The 19,284-nt window shown below is 36.1% G+C and overlaps 1 protein-coding gene across 2 annotated transcripts in view; it reads left to right on the forward strand.

Moving 5' to 3' along the window:
- The first annotated feature begins 3,827 nt into the window (after nt 1-3,827).
- Nucleotides 3,828-19,284, forward strand: part of Oct-TyrR (Octopamine-Tyramine receptor) — a 48,840-nt gene continuing 33,383 nt past the window's right edge. For both annotated transcript variants that reach the window (XM_089466831.1, XM_018008980.2), the window contains exon 1: nt 3,828-3,968. The gene's annotated coding sequence lies outside the window, so the exon portion shown is untranslated. The remainder of the gene's footprint in view (nt 3,969-19,284) is intronic.

Below are 19,284 nucleotides of genomic sequence, written 5' to 3' on the forward strand. Positions count from 1 at the left end.
ATGATGTACTACATCCAAGCAAGCGTTAAGAATTTGTTATGTTTCATTTGTTGTTTTGCATGTATAGCAAATTCATCTAAATTAACAAATTAATATGTATTTATACCATCTTTAGTTTCTCAATTTTGTATTCAATTTGTTATTATTACTATTACATTAATTGTTGTATAATAATAAATATTTGTATTTTATATATTGGATATTTACTCTTAATAAATTAATTTTTTATTTTTATTTTTTTATTTTTTTCATTATTATATGTTATACACAACAATATATCTATTTTAATGATATATTTTTCCTATTATATTAATTATTATTTATTATTTTATAACAAATAATTAATATACATACATACATACATTAATATACATTATTTAAAAAATACTTTTTCCCTTTTCTATGTACATACTATGTATACTATGTGCTCTATATCGCTTGCTACTTATAAGAGATTTACTACTATTAATTTCTTACAACATTTTTAACATTTTTTAGACTAAAGAAAATTATAAAAATAAAAATAATATATAAAAAAAATACAAAAAAAAATAAAAATAAAAAATTCACATTAAATAATTTTGACACTCAAACATAATATTAGAAATTTGTTCTAAGAATTTGTTGCTCCAAATTTGCAATATCCGTGCATATATATGTATGTATGTGTATGTAAATGTTTTCCTTTTTATTTGACGCCATTGAAGTGTTAATAATAAATAGATAGATTGGAAATTGTAACCCAAATGTCTTACGCCCTGTCAGTTGTTCTCGATTCACATCAACCACATTCCCTGCAATCCCATTTCTTTTATATTTCCTCCTTCTTTTTTTTAGTGAGAAATTTTTGTTTATTTGTGTGTGGCTTCTGGGTATTTTAATTTCGTGTTTCATTTGGCTTTGCGGCAAGGACAACGGACATGTCTTCCCAGGCAAATGGGGAAATATATGTAAATTTTTATTAGCCATTGTATATGTATTTATTTTAATACCTTTTGTGTTGTGTTCGCTGGCAGTGATGCGAGAAAAAAAAAAAAAGAAATATTGAGCGACAGGGCACAGACGGCAGACGGCCAGCAGCTGGCTGCTGTCGGCCAGGCCAAGTCCTTGGCCATTAGCCCAAAATAACGAGCCAACATATGAATCACACTTAGGGGCTGGCAAGTTATGAGTCCAACTGTCAGTTGGGGGAAACTAAAACCTATGTTTATGAAGAAAAACTGTCGCCAGCCAGTTGAGAATTTCTGAGCTCTCCACACATTCGGTTGCAGCAATGCAGCAATGCAGCTATGCAGCTATGCAACTCTGCTCCCAGTTGACTGTCTGGCTTTTTATTTCCGTGTCGTGTAAAGTGCAACTACACTCGAGTTTATCTGGGCCAGCTCCGGGGCGGACAATGGACAGACCACAGGCCACAAATGCTGTCCATCATGTGGCCGGGCCATTGTCCAGGCCAAGAGTATTGGCATTATGTAGTGGGAAAACATGTGTACACTGCCGTTAGAATAATTTGCAGGAGCTTAAGCTTTAATTGGCGCAAGCTCGAAACAGCGCAACAGGAATTCATGTTGACAGCCAGACAAAGGCTTTGTCTCCATTTCCATGCAGGGCTGACACAAAGTTCTCATTTTGTCGAAAACAAAAAGGGAAACATTTTCCCAGCCATGTGGTTAAATGAGTGCAGCTCGGTTCATCTAAGCGAAAACTAGAAAACTGCAAAAGTCTAACTTTGCAAATTTAAACTGATGCTGAGCATTTAATAGCAATTTTTATTTTTCTGCGTTCTATGAAATTTAAATCCAATTAAGGGAAAACTAATTGTGGCAAAAGTTCAACTTTGCAAATTTAAATTGAAGCTCAGCATTTTATATTTTCCTCTATTTTGTTTACAAGCTATGAAATTTTGAGAATCTTATATTTATATAAGATATAATATAAATAAATTTATATTCCTACATTTTCTGACAAATTATGGAAATTATTAATATTTTGTGAAAATTATTGAAATTTAAATTAATATTCAGACTTTTATATTGAGAATTTATCTATGGCACTTTTATGTATTATATTTCAAATAAATTCATTTTCCAACATTTTTTTTTTTTTTACAATGTATGAAAATGAACTTCATATTCCAACATTTTTTAAAACATTTTTTGTCTTTTTTTTTATCTATCAAATTTAAATTTAAATATTTGTTTTTTTTTTTTTTTTTTCATAAAATTAAGTACCTTTTAAATACTTTTTGCAAATCTTTATATTTGAAATTTATATTTCAAACATTTTATTATATTCCATTAAATAAATACATATTCCAAAATATATATTTTTATGATTCATTAAATTCATATCCTCAATCCACATTTCAACTTAAATTTTTATTTATTTTTTATTTTATAAAGTTAGATATAATTAAAAATTAAGATCTAACTTAATTTTAACAGCACTGGCTACTATGGCCTTCGGCTCTAGTTTCAACTTAAATATTAAAGTTAGTTAAACGCTCTTAGTTACATTAATCACTCGCCTTCTGCTTGTTCACATGATTATGATTATGGGTAAGATCAGATTACGGTATCATGCAGCAAGCCTAACAGTAATTGTATTATTATGTTGCTGCCTTACTTATACTTGAGCAAACATAACTCATTATATTCCGTGAAACAAAAAGAGTGACACAGGAAAAAAGCTTTTGTATGCGCTGTATGCATGTATATGTATGTATATACAAACACTGTTTGCATTATTCAGAACACTTTCACTTAACTAAATTTATCGACCCATTGTTGTTCACCTTCCTCTGGGGGTTGGCGAAAAGAAAGATAATTGTGTTGCACCATCACGAAAAAATATCAGCTCATTCTTTTTTTTCACAACTCCCACTCAGCGCTCTGAGCTCTGAACTCTCTCACTCCCCAGATAACCCCACCCATGTCTTGCCACCCCCATCACTTCCGCAGTCGAATGTTTGCCTTAATGTGTTTATGAATTGTCATTTTCATGGCCGAGCCGTTCTCAGTTTTGATGACATGCAAAGCAATTTGTTAGCCCGGCCCGCTGCTTGGCTCGACTTCTATCAAGAATTTGTCACATTACAACAATTATACATATATACACACACACATAAATATACATGCATACATACCTACATACACTAGCATAGTCCGCAGGCAAATGAATATGTTCCACGAAAAGAATCAACAGTTTGGCACAAAGAGAGCGCAATAAGAGAGCGAATGTGCACTGCTTTGCCGGCGCCGCAAGAGTGCTTCGTTTGGCTCGTGCCGTTCGCTTCGTGTCGTGCTGCTTCGGCTCACTGTCGGCACGCTGAAGCTTAAGGACGGTCGCAGCAGCTGCCGCCGTTGTTCAGTTCTGCTTTCAACGTCGAGACGTCTGCACGCGCGCTCCTCTGCAGTTGCGCTCGACTCAGTACATTTGCGAGTGTGTGTTGCGTGTGCGTGTGCCTGTGTGCGTGCGTGTGCTTGACGCGTGTGTCGCAACAAACTTAAAGTTGAGGCAATAGACAAAGTCAAGTTGCCAGATAGCCTAACTAACAGCTGCCAACCGGGAATTGATACGCAACGCACATTAGACAAAAACTTCAATTTCCCTTTATATGCTGCCGCAGCATTCCAGTACTTCAGTGCCCTAGGTGATCTCAGTATGAAAACAAAACTTTCGACTGCAGTTTGATCAAATTAGGCATTTGTGTTTGTGCTCCACTCTCGGCTCTTTAAACGTTTGACATAAGCAGAGAATTTCCGAGCTAAATCAATTACTTAAATTATTCTCGTGCTAGCCAAAGTAAATTATAAAACACTTAAGAAGTAACAACGACAACAACAACAACCGCAAGAGAAGGAAAAGCTACTTAATATTCAGCCAAAATGTTTGTCTAAAAGTTCATGTCAAAGCCAAATTACAAAAGCGGCCGCGGGCGCATTTAAATGTGTTTAATTGAAAATCAGGTAAGCAATCAAATGCGGCATTTCCACATTGAAATTGAAATGCTGTTCATGTTTATTTTAAGAACAATTTTGATGAATAGACTCTGTGAACTTCTACTCAGATGCTGAGATATTTGATCTAAATGTGTTTAAATGTAGGCTGTTTGATAAGAAAAAATATTTGAGATATTTGAGGGCTGATAACAAAACTTGTTTACAGTAAAATAGAAATGTTTCATATCGTATATTAGATATTTGCTTATAGACAAATGTGCTAAAATATAAGTGATATCATGCGATTAATCAACTTCTATTGATTGAGAGACGAAAATAGGATTTTTGGCCCACAGCAAATTTATTTAATAATAATTACCAATGGAAACAGGGCTGGGATTAAAACTTTTTTAATGACTAAAATTTATAATATTTTAAAATATGTGAACTATAAGCAGTTTTAGAAATATTTCATTATTTATTTTATTAATTTTTCAATTTGTTTAAATTATTATAAATATAATATATAAATTATATAAAATATTATTATTATAAATGATTATTATCCATAGTAAATATATGAATGTAAATCATTTTGATTAATTCATTCCATGGGTAAGCTTACATTATGTAGCCAGACAAATCAGAACAAAACTAAAATATTTAATAGTAAAACAAAAACAAAAAAAATTGAAATCTATTTGTCCTCTTGGGTATAAAATTCAACGCCCGAATCGCAATAAGTACTTCAATCAAAATGTACTTTGAAATAAAAATTCTTAAAAAGTATAAAAAAAACAAGTAAGAAAGCTCTAGTCGAGACTACTCGACTACGAGATCCCCTGAACCCTTGGAGTAATAGCTATTTCAATAATTTTTCGCGTCTTTCAGCTTACACAAGAAACACGCACACACATACACACACACACACACACACACACACACACACACACACACGCACGCACGCACGCACACACAGGCATACATACACACACATACATACACACACACACACACACACACACACACACACACACACACATACACAAACAATTACATACATATACAAACACAAGCATAAACACGCATGGGCGGCAGTGAGCGCTTACTATGAGAATTTAATTGCTTAATAACTTTTTTTGTGGACGTACGATCTTCATGAAACATTCAGATTATGATTATAACATGGATATGCATGTAATTGCCGAAGGACAAGTCTCTAGTATTTGAAATACGCTTTTTACAAAAGTGAGGGTGAGGGGGTGAATTTAAGGGTGGGGGGTAAATTTTAACAAAAACCGAAATTGTATAAATTGCATATAAGCATACATTAAAAATTTGGAGACTCTAGCAATAAAGGTGTAGAAGATATAATTTTATAACTGGTTTTCGATAAGGTTTTTTATCGATAGAAAAAGATCGGGATGAGTTATCGATTTTTAATGATAAACTTGATATGCGCGCTGTAATTACGGACATTTAAAACAAAATTTGAAGTCTCTAGCTCTTATATCTTCTGAAATCGACGCGTTCATACATACGGACAGACGGACAGACGGACAGACGGACGGACGGACAGACGGACAGACGGACAGACGGACAGACAGACGGACAGGGCCAAATCAACTCAGCTCGTCGCCCTGATCAAGAATATATATACTTTGTGGGGTCTGCCACGCCTCCTTCTGCCTGTTACATACATTTCAACAAAACCATTATACCCTGATTTCCCATTTTCAATGGGTTCAGGGTATAATAAAATAAATAAAAAAAAAAGAAACACATCAAAAACGATTTACAAGAAAGTTTTCACCAAACAAATTTAAAAACAAATTATTCAACTATTAAGCTAAAAATATATATATATAAATCAATATTAATAAAAAAAAAACAATAAAAAAAAAAGTATAAAAATAATAACCCAACTTTGGTCATATTGTACTTTTTTTTTTATTAATCCCTTACGTAAAATAAAGGTTATTTATTATTCAAGTGCGTTAAAGTTCAAAGTTTGCTGAATATTCATACGACGCCGGGTCATATATGTATGTCGTTTCAAAGATTTCCTAAGCTTTCATTGTTGCATTCAAGAGTTCTGATTATGAAAACATAGATAATTTTCCCTGAGTACCCTCACATAGTTAATTAAATAGTATATTATTATAATTTGCATGTCTTATGCTTGGCTCATGATGCGGATTAACAATGTCAGCGCTAATAGCAAATAAAGCACAATGCCACAAGACACGATCTGAATGGCACACACACACACTCACACATACACACACTCACACAGACTCACATAATTCACACAAAAACTGTTGCCGCTCCCCCAAGTGCGAGTCTTTATTTTGCCTTAACGCCTTTAATTAATTAAACCGCACAGCTCCCGGAAGTACGGGCTATGCCCGAGCACCGCCCCCAGCTCAAGGCCTCAGCTAAATGCCGGCTGCGAGCTGCGAGCTGCTTTGGGGACAACTGTAACAGCATTTGTGTCGTCTTTAAGCAATTTTATTTGGCTCACCTTTGGCGCACAGGTGCGCGACGTAAAGACACAGCGCGCAATCAGTCAGTGCCCCAACCTCAACCTCAACCTCAGTCTGGCCCACAGATCCTTCCCCTCCCCCGCTCTCCAGAGCGCGCGCGTGCCACATTTATACTAATTTTGAAGAAGCGCGGCATACTCTTGCGGCAGTGGCTTGATTATATATTTATTTGATTTCTGGCTAGCTGTTTTACGATGCAACTCAGTCTTAGTCTTAGCCTTGGTCTTAGCCTTAGCCTTGGTTTTAGCCTTAGCTGTCGTCTGTCTTTGGCCTGCTTATTGCCTGTTTTATATGCGCCGTTTGTCTGCCCACAGCATTTACATAAAATCTAATCAAAAGACATGCACATTAACTGCCGGGGGGCTCATCAAAATTTCACCATGTTGTTGTTGCTGTTGTTGTTGGCTCTCGTATGTGTTGTGATGCCGATTGCACTTATCCCTCAGATCCAGTGTCTCTACATCTGGCTCCGCCTACTCCTAAAAGCGTATTTAATAATTCAGTAAATTGCCTGTCGCATCAACTTGCCAACTCTTTATGTTTTTCTTTCTTTTTTGTTCGCTTTATTCGATTTTGGTTTTTCAGTTTCTCGGTTTTCGTTCCCTTTGTTTTCTTTTCCTCTTTGCCGGGGTAAACAAAACACAAGAGTTTAAGCCGAAAAAAATGATGTATATATGTATATATGTGTAAATATTTATCGATGCCTAACGAAGTGTGTATACCCTATTATATGTATATATGTGCATATATATACATATATAGCTTTATTTGTAATACATTTTGTTTGAGTTTGCCTTTGCGGCATTGAGCAAGTCTCAGCGAAATTCCGTTTGTTAAATATTCAAAGCACCCACAACAAGTTAAGCAGCTAACAAGAAAATAATATTTAAATGTTTATCGAAGCGTTGCGTTCGTTTGTTTACCTTAAATATAAATTTATTGATTTGAGCACAAATAATAAACTGCTTATGCGCCAACTACAACATTTTCATGAACTATGTGGAATTTTATGAAAAGAATTTGTATTTCAATTGTTACTGTTTTTTATTATATTCATATTATATGTACAAATATTTCCATAAAGTTTTATTTCTTTATTATGGTAAATAGTTTAATTTATTTAAAATTGAATGAAAAGTTAAGTTATTATGAAATATTTTTGTTATATATTTTTTATGAAATATGTATATTCTTTTATTTTTTAATTATTTAAAATGAGTGAAAAAAGGTTAAAGATATGTACATAAAAAAAATGTCAGCCATTATTTATATTAATTAAATTATTTAGAACATTTAATCACACATAATAATAGACAAAAAATAAACATCATTAACTAATGTCATCATTAGCTTCAGCTATTTAGTGAATCAGAAAGCAAAGTTTCAGAATTCATTTTAAAACATTTTTTTATTTATATTTTTCTTCATTTAAAAATTAATTTACATAATCAGCTGTCATTTAAGTCGAACAAATTTGCAGCGCCTTTTCATTAACCTGGCAGAAAAAAAACAAAAACAGAGATAAAATAAAATGGGAAAAACGTGAAGTAAACATGCAATGCAACATAAAATTAATGCAGTTAAGCTGACGTCTGTGCTGATGTCAATGCCTGGGGAATAGTGGGCGAGTGGAGGAGGAAAGGGGGATACGGTCGGTGAGGGACAGACAGCAACTGCACTGTAATCAATTAAATATTGATATTTTTAATATTTAATCTTTTCAATTAAATTGCCAATGATTTACATGACAGGCCCGGCGTCCACTTTTTATGGCAAACGCAGAAAATGAAGAAGCATTTGCGCTCGCGCTGCGACAAGCAATCCCATTTGGTTAACCGTAAATGATGTTGTTGTATAAATCAATTAAATTGTTAATTTAAGAATAATTTAATATATACAAATTAAGTTTGCAAGTGCCGGCTGAACTTTATTGTCTTTTATCTCACACACACACACTTTCTCTATCTCTCTTTCTCTCGCTCTCTATCTCCAACGACTGCGATTGCAGTTGTAAAAATTCAGAACTTTAACTGAATTTTATGCTATTGATAACGGTGTCTGCATTTACGTATATCAAATGTCAAAAGTTCTCAAATGACATTTAAAAAAGATATAAATCATGCCAAATTTGGCTAGCCAGTCTCTTTACTAGTACAGTCACATGAAATCTAATATATGTATAATAGTAAGAATCTTAAAAAAAAAAAAAAAAAATTAAAATTAAAATATTTAAAATAAAAATTATTTATTAAATTTATAAATTTAATAATTAATTAAAAATTAATTATTAATTTATATTATTATTAATTATTAAATAATAAAATTAAATAATAATTTTATAAAGAAAAATAATAATAAATGAATAAATAAATACATAAAATATAAGTAATAATAAGTTTTTATTTATTATATTTTTATTTGTTTTTAAATAAAATAATTATTTATTTTTAATAAATTTGTTGTTTTGTTTTTTAATTTTCTTATAAAAATTGACTTTTAAATGGGGTTTTCAGATTTTTTTTTTATAATTTTCGCATAATTAAAAATTCTTGTTTCTATGCAACTCACATTAAGTATACGCCAAGTGGCTCGATATAATTGTGAGCTCTTTACATCAGAGCTCGCTCTGCTAGCCAAAAACAATATTATTCCATGCAATTGTCTTACTTTACGCCTATTTAATACATAAGCACTCATTGTATGAACTCTGCAGCTAAATAAAGCTCATTAGTCACAGTTCTTTTGGTTTGCATATTGCGCATACGCCGTGTCGGTTGCAGCAGGCGCTGCTGGAATTCTAATCATTGTGGTGCGCCCTGTGCTGGAATTTGTTGAAAAGAATGCCATGCCGTGCCAGGCAGCTGAATTTCCTAATTATATATCTTTTTTCCGACCCATTGCACCGCTCATATGCACAAATTGAGCAGCAATCAGAGCGCACTTACGGCCAATAGGCCACATGGTCGCCTGGCAGAAATCAATCATAATTATTGTAAATCAACTGAAATGGCAAACCATTTTCGCATTTGCAATAAAAATGCATTTAATTGTTAACATATGCAGTCACTATATAAATATATATTTATTTACATGTGGATAAAAATTTTAAACGAAAATGTTTTAATTGAATTGAAGGCCTGACATTGGCGGTAATCAATCTACCAATCAATCAATCAGCGCGCGTGATGAGTGCCAAATAAAGCGAATTATTTGCAAGAGCAGAAGTAAAGCATCAGCCATACAGAGCCCGCATAGTGCCTTCATATCCGACTCTCTGTCTCTGTCTCAGTCTCAGTCTCTCTGTCTCTCTCTGTGGCTGTGTGTTTTGCATAATAATGCCAGCCCTCGCTTACTCAACTTCAGCCGGATTCAGCTCGCTGCTTGGCTGCTACGTGCCACAGCAACTGATCCTGACAGGCTGGAGGTATCCATTTCGCAGTCAACCGCAGCACAATTACAAATTAGCGAGTGTAGCCAACTTGGCACCAGCCGCAACGTGGCCTGTCGATTGCATGCACTGCACATGTCTCCTCCCCCTACCACCAGCCCCACTCAGGAATGCCGGCATAAGCCGCAGCTCCATTTACCCAATGTTCCATTCTCCCGGTTTCATTTTTTCTCTTCTCTTTTCGCTCTTCCGGCTGTGTGCGCGCACATTGAAATTTGGCATTTTCATTCTATTCTGCAGGCGACGATTGCAGTTGCTATGGCCACAAAAAAGAAAAAAAAAAAAAAAACGTGAGCGATGGAGAAATGGAATGAACAAAAAATGTCTTTTATTTAAACACAAACGCTTTGCGTTGGCTTCGACAGCTCACACGCAGCTCTGCGGGGTCTTTTGGCTATTTGCTAAAAAGCTGGCTCATCAATTTGCAAAAGACCAAGCTGAGTATCCACAATGTCAACGTTGACAAAAGTTTTAATTACAGCAAGACAATCGTTTAACATCAAGCTCTACGGCCTGCTTAGCTGCGCAGCTCGCAGCTGTACAAACAGCAAAAAGTGTTGCATACTTATGAGGGCACCGCATTTTCAGCGTCTTGTGTAAATGTAGCGTGACGAACGTTAATTGAATGGAAGAAGATAGCTTAGGCAGGCATATCAGCCAAAATCATAATCCCCACTCAGACCCTTTGTTGTCCTATCTGCGTGAAAGGCGTTGAGCCCGAGTCAAACAGCTTGGTCAATGCTTTGTCTTTCGCCTCTACAGATTGCGATAATTTGCATATTATGCTAATTACGCAACAATTCTTCTTTCTTTGCTGCAAAACTCATTAATTTATTTACAACTATATGCCATGGCAATATTCCGAATCCTTTCCCCAATTAGTCCCGAAATTTTACAGCTTTTTTTGTTTTTGTTTTTTGATTAATTTCCTGGCTTCATCTGCCTTGGCTCAGCGCGCACAATTTGCATCGCTAAGATTTTAATTTTGCGCTTTTTATATGCAGCCCCCACACAATGTTTATTAATTAATACTGACAAACTACAGTAGAGCCAAGATAAGTGCAACTGAAGAGCTATTATTATGCATTTAATTTTTGTTATTTTAATTAATTATAAATAAACATTAGTTGAAAGAAAGTAAGATGAAAAAATGAAATTAAATAAATAAATAAAATATAAAGAATAATATTTAAAAATAAATATTACATTATTAAAAATAAATATATTAATGAAGAATAATAGTTAAAAAGAAAACCTAAAAAATAGTATAAAACTTTTATAATATATTTTCATGCTGATATCTAAAGTCAATATATACTAAATTAATTTTCAAGTTTAATAAAATATTTATTTTGAATAATATATAAACTAAAAACTAATACAAAGCATATATTTATTAAAAATAAATTTATCAAAAATATTGTAAACAATGATGAAGTAATTATTGATACTGAAAAATAAAATCAAGCTCACCTTAAGTAGTGGGAACCGTTTGATGTTTTACGCTCTTTTTTCTATATCACTCTCTCCCTCTTTCCCTCGCTCTCCTCTAGGCCTTTGATTATGTTCGGCTTTACTTATACGTTGAGGGCTTCGAGTTGTGCTTTTCGATTGACGCTCTTTTCACGAACATCGTTTTGAGAGCGATACCACTTGACGTTCGTAGTCAGCCTGCTCAGAGTCAGGGCACACGATCTTCACGCTCACATACACATGCACACACTCAATTCACGCACGCCACTGATGTGCTTAGCGAGCAGAGCCTTCTTATAGAAAACCTAGATATGCTTCATTGAGCTCAACCAAACGATCAATCAGAGTCGATCACAGATCGACTCGTGGAAGCAATCGGTTATCTCTCTAACTTTTCTCTCAATGTCAATAAAAAACATTTGTTTGCTGACATCAAAAAACGTTCAACGGCTACTTGCGAGCTGTGCTTACAATATATTTATTTATACTTTTTTAAATTAAATTATTTTTAGTTTTTATTTTTTTATTTATTTTACTAAAAAATTGTTTGTATGTTAATGAAAAAATTAAATTTACTTCAATATTTGGCTTGTAAATTACATGTAAATACGAATTGTTTTATTTTTATTTTAATTTTATTTCTATTGAAATAAATTACCTGTGAAAATTACTTGGAGCAGTTTGTGGAGTGGAGAAACCACAAAAGTTTTACACGAATGGAATTATGTCTCTAGTGGAAAAATGGCAAGAGCTGGTCGACCAAAATGGTGCATATTTAATTTAATAAAGTTTATTATAAATATTGTATTAAAAAATATGATTTGAAGTTTCATGACAAATACGAAAAGACTTTTCCGACTACCCAATATAAAAAAATTTTAAGCAACATATAAAATCTGTAAAAAAAAATCTCAATATCATCATGCCATATTAATCATTATGGGGCATCGCTATCGCTCAGGTGCACTTTGCTTTATCATAGTCGACTTCAACATAAGTTTCTGTTCGCTATTCACTGTAGCTGCCGCAAACTGTGGCTCATAAGAAATGTAGCACCATCAATCGCCTTTGTTGTCGCTGAGCTGCTATGATGTTGCTGTTGCCGCTATGATGTTGCTGCTGCTGTTGGCAGCTGCTGTTGCATTTCGGTATTAAAAATATGACTGCATAACCATGAAGGACGCAGTCAAAGGCAGCTTATCATCATGTGCCGTGCGGCTTGCTCAAAAACAGATACACATTTATATTTGCATATAAATACATATCTCTTTATATAGACATATTGGTTAACGATTTGGAGCAGCGCATAGTAAATGTACACAGGCTCGTTTTAATTGCAGACTTCAAAATACAAACACATGCCGCGACCCAGAGAAATTATGGAATACAATTTGCATACGTTATTGAGTTCGAGTCGCACTTTGTGTGCCACCGAAACATGTGGGTTTCATTTGATATTGAAGCGCTGCCACATTTCGCGTTCTCTGCGTATTTCGTATGTTAAGCACCCACTTTGAGGCAGCTCGTGCACTTTAATTTGTTGGCCCGCATCCGCACGTAAGTCGTCGTGGACACGCTGCGTATGCGTAATTTCAGCCTAGTCCCATGTCTGTACTCTAGTTACAGTCGCTATTCATCTCGCCATGCTATGGCTGCTCTTTGTACGAGAAACGCCTACAGATCTGCTTCTTTCTGTTGTAAACATCAAAAAGTTCGCATATGTTGAGGGGGAGGGTGTTGGAATACGTCTAAATTTTTCTTTGAATCTTAATTGCTTTTGCTAAGCAACTGTTGCCTCAATAGGAAATTGAATTTGATAAGCAAAAGACTTTATTCTCAGTTAAATGCAAAATAAATTAAAAATAAAATAAATAAATGACAGATAGAAAGAGAAGGCAGATTAAATGCAAATAAAATCAATTCCGATATAAACCAAAGAGATTATTCTCATTTCTTTGACAGGCTTATGATGTAACACGAAAGCTGACTATATAATAATGAAACTCTTTGTATTTGGCAGCATATGACGCCTATTCCCAGTGTAAAATTGTTTAAAAATAGCAGAAGCCAAGCTTTAGCTGTGATTAAAAACAAACATTGGCGTGCCTGATGGCACTTGGCAAAATATTTAAGGTCAAGGCTCAAACTAAACAGAGCAGGGCACACACATACACACACACAGAGACTCAGACACAGACACCGCAAGAGGTGAGGTGCAGAGCAGAAACAGAGTGTTACTCTTTGCCATTATTTGCACGATGTGGTGACACTTTTAATAACCACAAAACCCATAAATAGCGTCACCTAACCGCAAACAACAACAGCAGCAGGAGCAGGAACAGCAGCAGGAGTAGCAGCAGCAGCAGCAGCTGAGCAAGCAATTTCCATGCCATATCCATCAAATGAAAAGAAAACATGAACCAGAGCAAGACTCAGAGTCAGAGCCAGAGACCGAGATGAAGCAGCAACAGCCGCAGCAGCAGCAGCCGCAGCAACAGCAACAGCTCGTCGCAGCTCAGTAAATCTCGAATCCAGCTAATTTCCGCAATCAGAAAGTCACTTGCGTACCAGGGCGTATAAACAATGAGCCAAACTACACGAGAGCAACAGGAAGAACAACAGCGAGGGGAAGTCGAGGGGAAGCCGATGTTATGCCAGCATTATAAGCGCTATAGTTATAACTATCATTGCTCTAGTGGCTGTTGTAGGGTTGTTCCCAGTGTTCTATGCTCAGCTCTCAGCTCTCTGTTTACAGCTCCTGTTCTGGGGCCATGTGTCATTTAAAAACAACAGCAACAACAACAACAACGTGGGACACTCAAGTGGAAGGAGCAACACAAACAGGACACGGGGTGACTACGGATTTATGTTCACTGCCCCCTCCCTCCCCTTCTCCACCAGCCCTTTTTTTTCTTTTTACGATGACGTTGCCAACTTACCGAACGAGTGACACCTAGCCGTTGTGCACACACATACATAAGTAAATGCAGGTAAACTTCAGCGTCCAGCAGAGCAGCAGCAGCAGCAGCAGCGCAGAATGACCGCCATGGAACAGTAATGCAATGACACTAGCTGAAAATAAAAGCCAATTGATTATGCAAGCACCTCGATAAATATTCTATATGGGTTTGATGCATAATTGATGAGGCGTTCCGTTTCGATTCAATAAATTATTGTAATTAAATTATTTAATTTATATTTAAGCGCGTGATTGAGCTTGGATCTAACTTAAGAATACCCTGTAGGCATATGAGAGTAGGTTAAGTGTGCTAAATTTGAAAATATAAATGTAAACAAGTAAGAAAGCTCTAGTCGAGACTGCTCGACTAGGAGATACCCTGAACCCTCTAATCTGATATTCTAATCATTCTGCACTTCTTTTATGCACACATACATACAGATGCATCCACACGCACGCATAAGCCTGCGCTCTGCTAACTGCGCAGTAAGCAGCGACTGCGCATGGGCTGCGCTGCAGTGTGGGCAATATTATGAGAATTTATTTGTTGAATAATTTCTTTTGTAAACATATGATCTTAATGAAACTTTCAGAGTATAATCATATGCTAAATATGTGTGTACATTCCAAAGCACAAGTCTCTAGTACTTGAAATGCGTTTTTTACAAATTGGGGGAGAAGGGGGCGTGGTATCCAAAATCTGTAAATTACAAAATCTTTGTATCGATTAACATTATATACAACACAAATTTGAAGACTACAGGTCTAAAAATGTTCAAATTAGGCTAAAAAAACAAAATCAATTTTTCGATTATTCTCGATAAAAAAGTTATCGGACGATTTATCGAAAAAATAAAGCAAATTCGTAGTGCGTATGGTACACACGAGTATGCATGCCAAATTTCAGCTCTCTAGCTCTTATAACTTCTGAGATCGACGCACTCATACGGACGGACAGACGGACAGGGCTATATCGACTCAGCTCGTCACGCTGATCAAGAATATATATACTTTGTGGGGTCTGCCACGCCTCCTTCTGCCCGTTACATACTTTTTCACAAAACCATTATACCCTGATTTCCCATTTTCAATGGGTTCAGGGTATAATAAAACAAGGAAAATAATGATATGAGCAAAATAAATATATTTTTATGATTTAAATAAAGAAAAGAAATGAAATTAATAAAATATGAATATGTAAGTAAATAAAAAAAAAAAAAACAAAAAATAAATAAATAAAATAAATGACATTAATAAAATAAATGATTTAATTAAAAAAGGGAATGAAATGAATCAAATATAAATATGTAATCAAATAAAATAAATAATATAAATATGTAATAAAAAAAAAGTATAAAAAATAAATAATTAAAATAAATGATAAAAATAAATTAAATAAAAAATTAAATTAAATTAAAATTATTAAATAAATTTATTAATTATAAAGAACCATCACTTGTGGAATACCTAAATTTATGCTCTCATATAAATATATAATTATTTATTTATTTATTTATTTTTTGACATAACACTAAAACAAGATCTAACTCCATTTTAGAGCGCAACTCTTAGTCATGCATGTTCCAAAAACACAAAGACTCTCACTAGTTTTTAATTGGGTTTGCGTGTCTGTCGCCCCAAGTATTTAACTGTCTGTCTCCCTCGCACTCGCTCACCTTCTCAGTCTCGCACACACCCAGCCTGCCTGCCTGCTTGCCTACTTGTCTGTCTGTCTGTCTATCTGCCTGCCACACAACAATAATTATTTGCCATTGCTATTGGAAAACAATTTCCCTCTTCCTTTCGATTTCCTTGCATTTTTCTGTCTGCCTGCGCGCAAAACTTTCCACCGGAAATTGTTGCAATTTATGATTTAATTTATGTTCATTTTCATTTTTTTTTTTTTTTTTAATACTTGTGCTGCCGTCTCGTTAGCTGCGCGCCGGCTGCTTCATGTTGCATATAAATGTGCTGATTATCGTCATGCCCACGCGCCATTGGTTAAGTGGGCGGCGGCGGAGGGGAGGGCGAAAAAAGCGAAACGGATGAGCCGCAGATAAAACGACAATCACAACGTCTAGTAGCTACAATCAGCTGTTAAGTGTGGCGCAAGGCGAATGCCACAAATTCTGGGCAACAGAGGAAGAGAAGGAGAGAGGGGGAAGATCGAGTAACTAAAGGAGGAGAGTTGCTATATTGACTGACCAGACGTCTGCTCAGAGCATTGTGACTTAGTGAATAGCCAAGTCTGTGTCAAAGTATTGCCAATTCACAAATCAACAGATTCTGCTTCACCTGTAGCTCAAGGCAGCTATTCAGTTCTTTGAGCTCCTTGAGTTCTTTAGATGTGAGCTAAAAGCAAAGCTTTCAGTTGACATACGTTGACAATGGCTTGTCGTTCAATTCGGTTAATTTAATCAGAAACCTTTCAGAGCAATGTTTTGTAATCATATTTAAGTGCACACGACTCTTAGCCCAAACGCACAATTTGCAGTTGCCAGCAGAGCGAAAGTCGTGCTCACAAAGCTTTGCGCTTTGCCAAATTTGACAAAATTAAAATCAAACGCTTGCAAAATGTCACGCACGTTTTGGAGGGCTGCCAGGGCTGCGCCGTACCCCACCCCTAGTCCCACTCTACCCCTCTCTCTCTAGAGGTTGGCAGTGACAGTGATAGACTCGTCCCAGAGCGTTCGCTACTCACTTTGATTGCAGCCAACATGTGTGACTGCCAGAGTGAGAGGGGTAGAGAGAGAGAGAGAGAGAGAGAGAGGGAGGGAGAGAGGGACACAGTAGAAAAGAGGGATGGAGTATTCATCGTACGTTGAACAAATTTTTTATAGCACATTTACTCCACGTTATTTTTATACCCTCAACTCATTGATATTGGCAAATCGGGGTGTAAGGATTTGGCTAAAATGTATGTAACAGGCAGAAGAAGGCGTGGCACAGCTATGAAATATATATATTCTTAATCATGAGGAACAGCTGAGTCGAGTTGGTCAAATGTTCATATGGCTAATCTCTCTGTCTATCCGTCTGTCTGTGCTTTTGTCTGTCTTTTCCTCTGTCCATCCGTCTGTTTGTCCTGTCTGCCCTTTTGTTGATCTGTCCCTCTGTCCATCCATGCGTCAGTCCGCATATTTAAGCGCATTGATCTCTGAAATAATAATAAAATATTAGACCAGCTATAAATTTGTATCAAATTTAGATGCAGGGTATCTTTTAGTCGGACACTTCGACTACAGTTGCCTTACTGGCTTGCTGTTGTCGTTATATTTTCAGTAAAGTGACATTACGTACGAAAAGTGAAAAGCATCATTTTTATGCGACACACTTGAAAAGGTTTTTCGCTCATGTTTTTATGAGTTCAAAAGACGCCAAACCAAAAATTGTCCCAACACGCACACACACACACACACACACAGGGAGCGCAACGCTGCTCTGTCTGTCCCAGTGCAGTCATGCGTGTCTACCTCTATGCCCAGATTCTACCTTCGGCTGGCACAGACCAGGCCAGGCCAGGCCAAATTGCCAAATAGCGCGCATATTTTATGTCAACAGTGTTGGGCAACGCCGCGAAGTATGCAATACTCTATAAGCCTTCAACTTAATTGCTGAGGCAAACAAAAATGACACGAAATACCAATTTACGGCTGTTAACAATTCCACTGCGTATATAAATAAGCCAATACATATACAAATATATACATATATATATAATATATATTCTATATATTTAAGCAAAGGCCTCAGGCCAAGAGTCAGCCACTCCTGGCAAGTGCTCGTGTAATTGCCAGGCAAACAAACACTCAGTTGACTATTTAGTCAGCACTCGAGCAGTCCACCGGCCCTTTGATGCGCTTGCCTTGAGCACCTTTATGATATTTGAGCTACAGATAGATGCGACATACACTCGTCTAGGCTGCAGCACAGTTAATTAGCCCAAAGTGCAGACTTATGCGGACTTAAGCGTTTCACTCGTCAAGCAGGCTGCTAGGCAACTTTTTTAATTACCAACTTTGGGCCAAGTGACACTGATGATAAGAACTATGTGAATTGTCTCCAAATAAGAGGAGACGAAGAAAAATAAGAAGAGAATCAATGCAATACCTTGATTACATACTGGGTATGTGTGTGTGTGTGTGTGCGATCTGTGCTGGAATTCATAACCACTTGAAAGTTTGATAAAGTTTCTAGTTTACGGTTAGCAGAGCTGGGAGCTATGAGCTGACGACACATGCACAGTTATTTGGTTATTTGATTTGGCTTTCGGGTTTAGGTGTTGGCCGCCTCTTAGGCAGTTAGTCAGCCATGTTGCATACGGTGGGTCTTATCTAAAAATAACCGCCGATTTGGAGTTTTTTGGCGAAAACTTTGCCCAGCTTCCGGGCGAGCGAAACTTTGTGTGTGTGTGTGTGGAAAGCGATTTTCACGTAAGCCACGTTGACTAACTGCTTTCAGTAAGCCTCTAACACACACCCAGGCACACACACGCACACAAATAATCATAATATACATGCTAACGTGTACAACTTGCTGGCATTATGATAAAGTTCAGGCAATCAATTGCTTATGTGCATCCAATTTTTCAGAAGCGAAAGCAAAACCCAACGACAGGTGAGACCAACTAATAAATCACTTGCGTCGCAGCGCCTGACAAGATGCGTGCTCAATCGACAGGGCGGTCTGTCGTAGCCTCAATCTTCAATCGGCTATGCTCGGCTGCCTTGACACGTGAAGCGATTAATAAAGTGTAAAAATATAAAGCCTAAAAAGGTTTTTTTTTTTTTGCAAAGTGTTATAATTAAGCCATCGAGAGCTGCTGACAGCTCGACCCGCGGCTTCCGACGATAATGTTTTATTCCTTATTCAGCCTGCAGCAGCTCATGAGCTGTCAAGTGTCAGGAGAAAAGAAAT

Source organism: Drosophila arizonae, chromosome 4, assembly GCF_054131065.1.
Source record: "Drosophila arizonae isolate 15081-1271.41 chromosome 4, UAZ_ARI_1.0, whole genome shotgun sequence".
In the NCBI taxonomy this organism is placed as follows: Eukaryota; Metazoa; Arthropoda; class Insecta; order Diptera; family Drosophilidae; genus Drosophila; species Drosophila arizonae.